The sequence below is a fragment of the Taudactylus pleione genome, unplaced genomic scaffold, assembly GCF_031769625.1.
Source record: "Taudactylus pleione unplaced genomic scaffold, aTauple2 ptg000015l, whole genome shotgun sequence".
In the NCBI taxonomy this organism is placed as follows: domain Eukaryota; kingdom Metazoa; phylum Chordata; class Amphibia; order Anura; family Myobatrachidae; genus Taudactylus; species Taudactylus pleione.
The window spans coordinates 31,624,226-31,632,378 of record NW_028284417.1 but is presented as its reverse complement, the minus strand read 5'-3'; positions in this window follow the sequence as shown (position 1 = coordinate 31,632,378).

Here is an 8,153-nt window from a genome sequence, read left to right as displayed (position 1 = left end):
CAACGCTGATCTTTGCAATGCTAGTGCAGCATACTAATACCCCTTTTACACCAAAGGGGTATTTACACCAAAAACCCGGGTCTGACCTTGGTTTTTGGACATGGTTCCAACCAAGGTCAGACCCCGTTTACACTGCGCCTTCGATCTGGGCTATTCCCAGGTCAGCCCCGTTCACACTGAACCCGGGACTGCCCTGCTAAACTTGTGAGGTTATAAAAAGTGGGAAGTGACTGCTCCACAACCACCAATCAGCTCATTTTAGGCATGACCCAGGTCGGATAATGCTTGGTTACACTGCACCATTACCAGGGTCCATCCTGGGTCTGACCCTGGTAGCTACCCGGTTTGGATTCTCGGGTCACTTGACCCGGGTTATTTTTCAGGGACCCTTTTCCACTGAGCGGCAACCTAGGTAGACCCGACAATAAACTGGATTATTTCAGCAGTGGAAAAGGGGTATAAGTGACTACATGGGGCACCAATTTTAAATTAAAATTAGCTTATTAACTTTTAATTGAATATATCAGAGAATTAACAAGCTATAAAAAATAAATTTTATCGATATTCATTTTATTGATATGATTGCCGATTACATCGATATTGTATATTTTAATACCAAAAGTCCTGCCTTGTGATTTTTGAAAGATATGAACACGATATATTTTTTCCATAGGTATTGACAAAAAATACACAACACCAATTGCAGTAACATTGCAGTGTATCTCCTACGAATTGGAGAATTGTTTGTTTGTTTGTATTGTTCAAACCTGATAGGTGTTTTTGGACATTTTTTTCTCTTTTCCTCCTTTTTTATTTAATGAATATCAATAAAATTTATTTTTTATAGGTTGTTAATTCTATAGGAGTATATATATATATATACAATTTACTCCTAGGGTGCACCTTCTATCTTTATTGCTTTATAATGATCTTTCTTACCCAACCAAAATATTCCTCTGCAATCAATCCTTCCCTACCTCCCTCTTCCCCTATCTATATATAACTTCTAATTGAGCCATTTAAGTCTTTAATTGATAAGGTGATTGTCAAACATACACATTACTTATTTTCATAGCATCTTGTGGAACTGCTACAGTACTCTTAATTGCTTTTTTTTCTTTTTCGTTCCTCCATTGCAGCCACAACTTGGGATATAGGACCTGTTTCCCTTAGTATAGACAGGAAGTTTTTTCAGGGACTGCCCCCTCACTGTATATAGTCCAGCCCCTTCCTCTTGTCATGTCTTTTTTTCCTGTCTCCTAGCAGTATAGAGGCAGAGTAGGGAAGTTTGTTATTTTATATAGAATGGGACTTACTCTTGCTTTGCCCAGTGCGCCCATAGCACTGCAGTCTGAGATGGGGTGGCTCCCCAGAGGGACAGCACGAAGGCTGGTGGGCACTGGTGCCGATATCTTGAACCCGGAGCATCAGTGATGCATGCGCTTTTGCCCGGGGAAGTCTCCAGGGGTCTGGCAGCTTATACCCTCTCTCAATAGCCAAGGCGTTGTGCACAGACGTGACCTGATGACATGCCAGACCAGCAGCATGTGCAGGAGTGCACCCAGAGCTAAGGTTATAGGGCTATAATATGGCTCTGCACACCGGAAGCAGGTGTCTGTCTCCTTTACACCTTTTCAGAGGATCCAGGGCATTGGAAGTCTACAGGTGTGCCACAAAATGAATGTAGAGCCTTCTCCCCTACAGCCAAATAGTGCCCAGCCAAGGTAAGTCCCTTTTGTGGGCATTTATACACATTTAGGTTTTAGTTGGAACTAGAAGAAACTGAATAAGGAAAAGCATTAAAAGTGCCTGTATGCTGCCTGTGATAAACCATTCCAAACAAGGGATGGTATTTGGTGAGCATTGTGCTCTGAAGAGTCCCACGCCTATAATTGCTCAGCAGCCTAACCAGCTTCAAGAGTTAATGAGCTGGATAAACAAAAAAAATAAAAGTCTTTTGTATCTAAAGAAGAGTTTTTAACTTCATATATCTAAAAGTGAATTAGACTCACTCAAAGGGTGACGGGAGGTAAATCTTATCAATTACCTCCGGATAAGTGGAATAGATACCTGTTTCTGTCATTAAAACAACAATGGAGAGAGACTAATGCTGGGTACACACTGGCCTATATATTGGCCGATCAATTGATCGGCCAATATATCGTGCCCCCGTCGGCCAGTGTGTATAGTTGATATGTCTGTGAACAACGTCGTTCACAGACATATCGCATTGGCTGTGCTGCACAACCAATGAGCAGATATATCTGCAGACATATCTGTCCATCGGCAAGTGTGTACGGGCGATCAGCCGATCACCCGTAGACGGGTGCAGAGAGAGGGGGGGAGCCGCGAGCGGGTACTTCTTACTCGGGTCCGGCACAGCTCCCCATCCACAGCAGCCCAGCACATGCTGCTGTGTGCTGGGCTGCACTGGGAGACTGTCCGAGGCTGCTAAAGCAGCAGCCCGAACAGTTTCCTATGCCAAAGGGGGGAGCGATCACCCTGATCGCACCCCCTATTGGCTGTGCGCCAGGCTGGGGCACACAGCGCCCCCCCATGTTTGCGGGTTCCCCCAAAGGGGGCGTGGCCAAGCCTTCCAGGATTAGGCCGCACTCCGGCTGCCGGGACCCGCTGTAGCATGCAGATGATAGTTGTTCAGTGTGTATGAACGACCATCATCTGCAGATATATCTGCAGATCACTCGATCTGCAGATATATCTGTTAGGTGTGTACCCACCTCAAGGGTCTGATTCACTACGGATCGCTATTCTGCTTATATGCACGCAACGCAGTTGCTAATAACAGGTGTGATATTTAAATGTTTTCATTCGCATTGCGCTTGCAGCCTGACATAAGGATGCCCACTTCCCCATACTCACATCCATATACTTGCCCAACATAGAGAAACAATCTGTAACATCGGACCCATACGCACAGTTAATGAAGCCCTGACCTCACTCAGGAATTGCTTATTTCAGCGCACGCTATAAGTCCTCAGGCAGCTTCTGGTTTCGCAGTGGCTAATTTATGCAACGGCGTTGAAACGCACTGGCACACCTATGTTCGCCCGGCTACCCCCCCATCACCACCCACAAATGTCACTTCCTGTCAATCACTCTGTCATGGGTCTGCGTATCCTCTGCGATCGCAGTCCCGAGCACAGTGGCTAGTTTGCGCACTGCAACGCATGCACAGTACACAACAATTGACCAATTGCGTGCGTATAAGCAACTGCGTTCCTTGCTGAATCAGGCCCTAACCTACAGACTCGGTCGTCACTATACATAGGAATGACCAGACAATCCTTTCGGTAGAATTTTAGTATATTCAATCCCAAACAGCAATGATTATAGGGCCCCTTTAGAAATAGCAGTAGGCAGTTTGTCAATCAATGGATTCATTATATTCAGGATTAATGGGTACTGGATGTGGTGTTCAATGGATATCGAAAAGAGTTTGAGAAGGAACCTGAAATTTGTACTATCAAGAATGCCAATTACGAGTGGGAAAGGTGTCTATGGAAGGAAATTTTGCAAAATGTATCAGCCTTCAACCAGTAAAACCAGTACCTACTGTAGTAAGGGAAAACAGTTCTATTCTCTCTTTCTGGTAAAAAAAAAAAAAAAAATCAGAAGAAGAATTCAGGATCATCTTTGATCTAAGAACTGAACAAAAGTTTAATATGGAGACGCTAAAATCTATTCTAGCAGGCATTATGGAAGGGGACTTCCTAGCAGGAAGACATTTCCAGTTTGCATGTCTTCCCTATGGTTTATTGACTTTACCAAGGGAGTTCACCAAGGTATTAGTGACTGTGATAGTGCACCTAAGAGCTCAGAATAATGATGTGGTCTTACTTCAATGACATATTGATTTCCGGGAAGACGGAAGATATATTGCGAAGCAATGTGGGCCAAGTTCTACAATGCTTGCAGACATTCTGCATAGAAATGAACATTCTGAATGATTTATCGTTGAACAATATCGTTAAGGCTCATATCATTCATAGATCTCGTACCATGTGTATGCACCTTTACCGATAATTCTGTTTCTTCAAGAGACTCCATGGTGGCCCATAGATACCCTCCCTTGAGTGTTTTTCCAGAAACCCATTACAAGGACACTCAAAAAGACAAGGGACAAGAGGAAGGGGCTAAACTATAAACAGTGAGGGGACGGTCTCAGAAAAAACTTCCTGTCTATACTAAGGGGAACAGGTCCAATATCCCAAGGTGTGGCTGCCATGGAGTCTCTCGAAGAAACAGAATTATTGATAAGAATAATCCGATGTTTTATTTGTTATAGTAAAAATGCATCCATGTCTATATAGCTATAGAAATTAAACTTGAGCATGGAAACATATTTACCCTTGCCTTCATTTAACATTTATATTAGCCAAATGTTTACATTATAAACATTGACAATTTTAGTATCGCATGTATATCACTTACATGTACACACACATGCAAGACAATTTAATAATGAAGTTAAATATGTGTAACACATCCAATACTCAAGCTAGAACTAAAAGTTAGTAATCTGATTTGTCACAAAACACATACAAATTGTCATAAACCACACACACTACTTTGGTATTATTGTTTTACAAGAAATTAAACATACAGAAACCAATACAGGTAATTTGTCATAAAATACTGAAAGTCGGCCACCTTGGGGAAGTCCGGTATGTGATCCGCTGCACAGTGGCCATGTCACCTATGGTACGCCCAGGTCCCTGGACCTATGAGTGAGCTTTTTACTAAGGGCCTGAATCAGAGATGTTTACTCAGAGTTATTATTGGTAATGTGCACATGCATCAAGTTTCATTTTGTCGTTTGCAGAGAGGATTTATTTGCAAAGCGATTGACAGGCAGGAACTGTTAGTGGGTGGCGACTCAAATATAGGCGTGTTTATGACTATTTTTGGTTCGTACCTCTTCCTATGACTCCGTACACAGTGAAAGTGGCTCTGACGTCTCAGTTCCCACAGCCATTCTGTGTGACCATAGGATTGCTCAGAAGTCTGATAATACTCTGATCTGCAACCAAGCTGTGTTTTTGCATGCAGTCACTTGGATTTGCAAAGTCGCTGGTGGGCATCTCAATACATATAGCGGTGACTGCGACATCTGCATATTTCTTCTTTATTTACCAATCTATGTATGAAGCAGGCGTCATGTCCCTGATGAGGAAGTGGAAGAGGCAGCTGAGGCATCTCCAGAAAAAGCAGATGAAGCCTCAGGTGTTTCTGAGTTAGGACAGGGCCCTTCCCACGACTCGTACCCCATCCAGTCTCTTCTTCCTTGTTATCCTAGACCTGCCATCCACCCCCCATTTCTCCTTTATCCACTGGGGGACAATGGAGTTTAGATGGTGGTGTGCGGAGCCTAGCTCTTTAAATCTTAGTTGATTTGAACTTGGCTCCTCCCCCTCTATGCCCCACCTGATCTCAGTTCTCAGTTTAGTTTTAGTGTCCGTTGGAGTGTTTTTTCCAAGGGCTGCTGTCCAGTTCTTTTTCTTCCTCTTTTGCATTTCCTGTTAGTCTGCCTGCATCAAGGAAGCATCCAGTGAGACCCACCCTGGCTGGCACAGTTCTGTGTGTGGGTCCCTGAGCACAATGTTCACTGACACTGCGGCTCCACCACACACTGGAGTTGGAATGGCGGCGGACACGCTAGTAAAGTCACGCTTTGTCCCCACTTCCCCATTCCAGTTTGGCTGCAGGGAAACAGGCATTACATACCGGCTTAGAGCTGCGGACGGGCTTAGCATTGGCTCCCATCTTGGCAGCCCTCACTCAGGGTCCAGGGACTGCTTTGGGAGCCTCCGCAGGGAAGGATTGGTACCCATTGGACATGCGGCCTGCCTGTGAGCCCATAGGGGGAGGGATTGGTCCAACTCCACAGCTCGCATCTGCCTGCAGAATACCCTCCTATATTCCCTCCTGATTAGCAGCAGCAATGTGGCTCAGCCCTCACTGAAGCGGAGATTCACCATGAAGACACTTTGCCTAGCCATTGCTCTTCCTCTACTCTCCACTCCTCCTATACGGTACTGGGATTGTGGGTTTATGGGAAGGATGTTTTAATACATTTAAAGCATGTTTAATTACACTCAGTAGTCAATGTGCCTGTTAAGGTAGCCCGCCAGTAAGGGACCTGTTGTTTTCAGCAAGATTGTTAGTTTTGTGTACTATCTAACTCTCTTCTGGGATTTAAGGTGTATTTTTCTTAACCTTCTCATTACTCTGTGGTATTGTCAGTATCTGCTCTTTATGTTTGAGTTCTGCTGCTAGTGCACTGTAATTTTGTATGTAATTTGCTGCACTTTTATTCTGTCTACTATATTCATAACCTTACTGCGTGTGAGCTGTGTGATTGAATATTACTCCTATTGTGTCCCTACCCTTTCACAACATGTCTGGAAAGGGTAGTGCTGCAGGATCGCTCCCTGTAAAGGAAATAACTGTCTGGTAAGTTTTTGCTTGTGCCAAGTGTAAAACAAAATTTCCACATGCAAAGTCAATCAGGGGGCAGTTTGCTAGTCCTGTGTGGCAGAGGTTCTGAGTGCTGCAGTGGTATATACCGGCTTGGGTGGCGACACTGGCTAGGGTTATGTCAGAGTTGTCTCAGCAGTTAGTGGCCTCCAGACATGTTGGGCAATGTCTTGCTTTGTTGGGTTCATCTTCAATCCCAACACTAGCAGGGCCTTTAGGTAGACCATTGTCTGAGGTGCTTCTGATGGTCACTCTGTGTCACAGCATTCTCAAACGACTGAACCATATTGGGTTCAAGGTCTGGCGTGCTCGGTTTAGATTTTAATATAGGTCTTCTCTGGAGAGACTGCTGGAGTCTTCCTCCAGCGGCTCAAATGAGCTGTCCAAATGGAAATTATCTCCGAAGAGGTGGCTTCCAATTATCCTCCAGAATTTGATTCTGACTGAGAAGAATCAAATTCTGGGAGTTCATCTCATCCTGTAGAACAGCGGTAGCGCAGCTCTTCCTGTCTTCTGATATGGCTCCCAAAGCTGGATAGACCACTGTCAGGACAGGACCTATACTGAGGAGGGTGCTGCTTCATACGATGCCACCTGTTCTGGACACTGACTGTCTCCTCTGACAGGCACAAAGCTGTGCGGTTGTTCAAAGGAGGTTTGGTTGCACTACTCCGCCTCCCGCAGGCATGTATCGACATGACATCATGTTGCAAACATGGGAGATGGAGCCACTTGAGAGGTATTGCAACTTGTGACTGACAACCAGAAGCCACAAGGAGGAAGCAGACGCCAGAACCCACAATCAGAAAGAGACAGTGGGCAAAATTTACTAAGCGGTGGGTTCTAAACCCTGGCAGTTTGGTTGCGGTTTGACGGTGGTTTCTATTCTGTTCTAAACCCCGGGGGTTTGGTGGCGGTTTTGCAGTGGTTTCTAAATGACAGCTCTATTCTATTCTAAAATGTGTTTTGACGGCAGTTTTGCAGCGGTTTTGGCATTAGTAAATCTGAAGATAGCAAAACCGCCTCCAAACCGCAGTCAAAACACATTTTAGAATAGAATAGAACACGGCTGTCATTTAGAAACTGCTGCAAAACCGCCACCTAACCCCCGGGTTTAGAACAGAATAGAACCTGCTGTCAGGCCACCACCAAACAGTCAGGGTTTAGAACCCGCCACTTAGTAAATTTTGCCCAGTGAGTCACTGTCAGCCTGTCAAAATGAAATAAAAACATTTTTCAGGTAATTTAAAGTAATTTCCAAAGTTTTGTATGTTTTATCCACCTTTTCATTATCCCTTCATGCTAGAACTGTTGTCAATTTTATATGGTTAACTTTTAATATAATACTAGCTTTAAATAAAATGAGCATTATAAAATTCATATGTGGAACTCAGTGTAAAGTGGACCTTCCATGATTGCAGAAATAGTCCAGCTCTGTAGTGAATTACTACTGACCCATTGCTGCACTTGACATTGAATTACACACAACAGTTTTCGATTAGAAATCGTATTCGATTAGAAGCGAAAAGCCGAGATCCGTGAAAAAGTATCGGCGATTGTGACTTTTCACCTGTCGGAAACTTATCTCCGTATTCAATTCCATCCGCTTTTCGCGGACGCGGAAAGTCAATGCTATGTAATAGGCAAAAAAGATT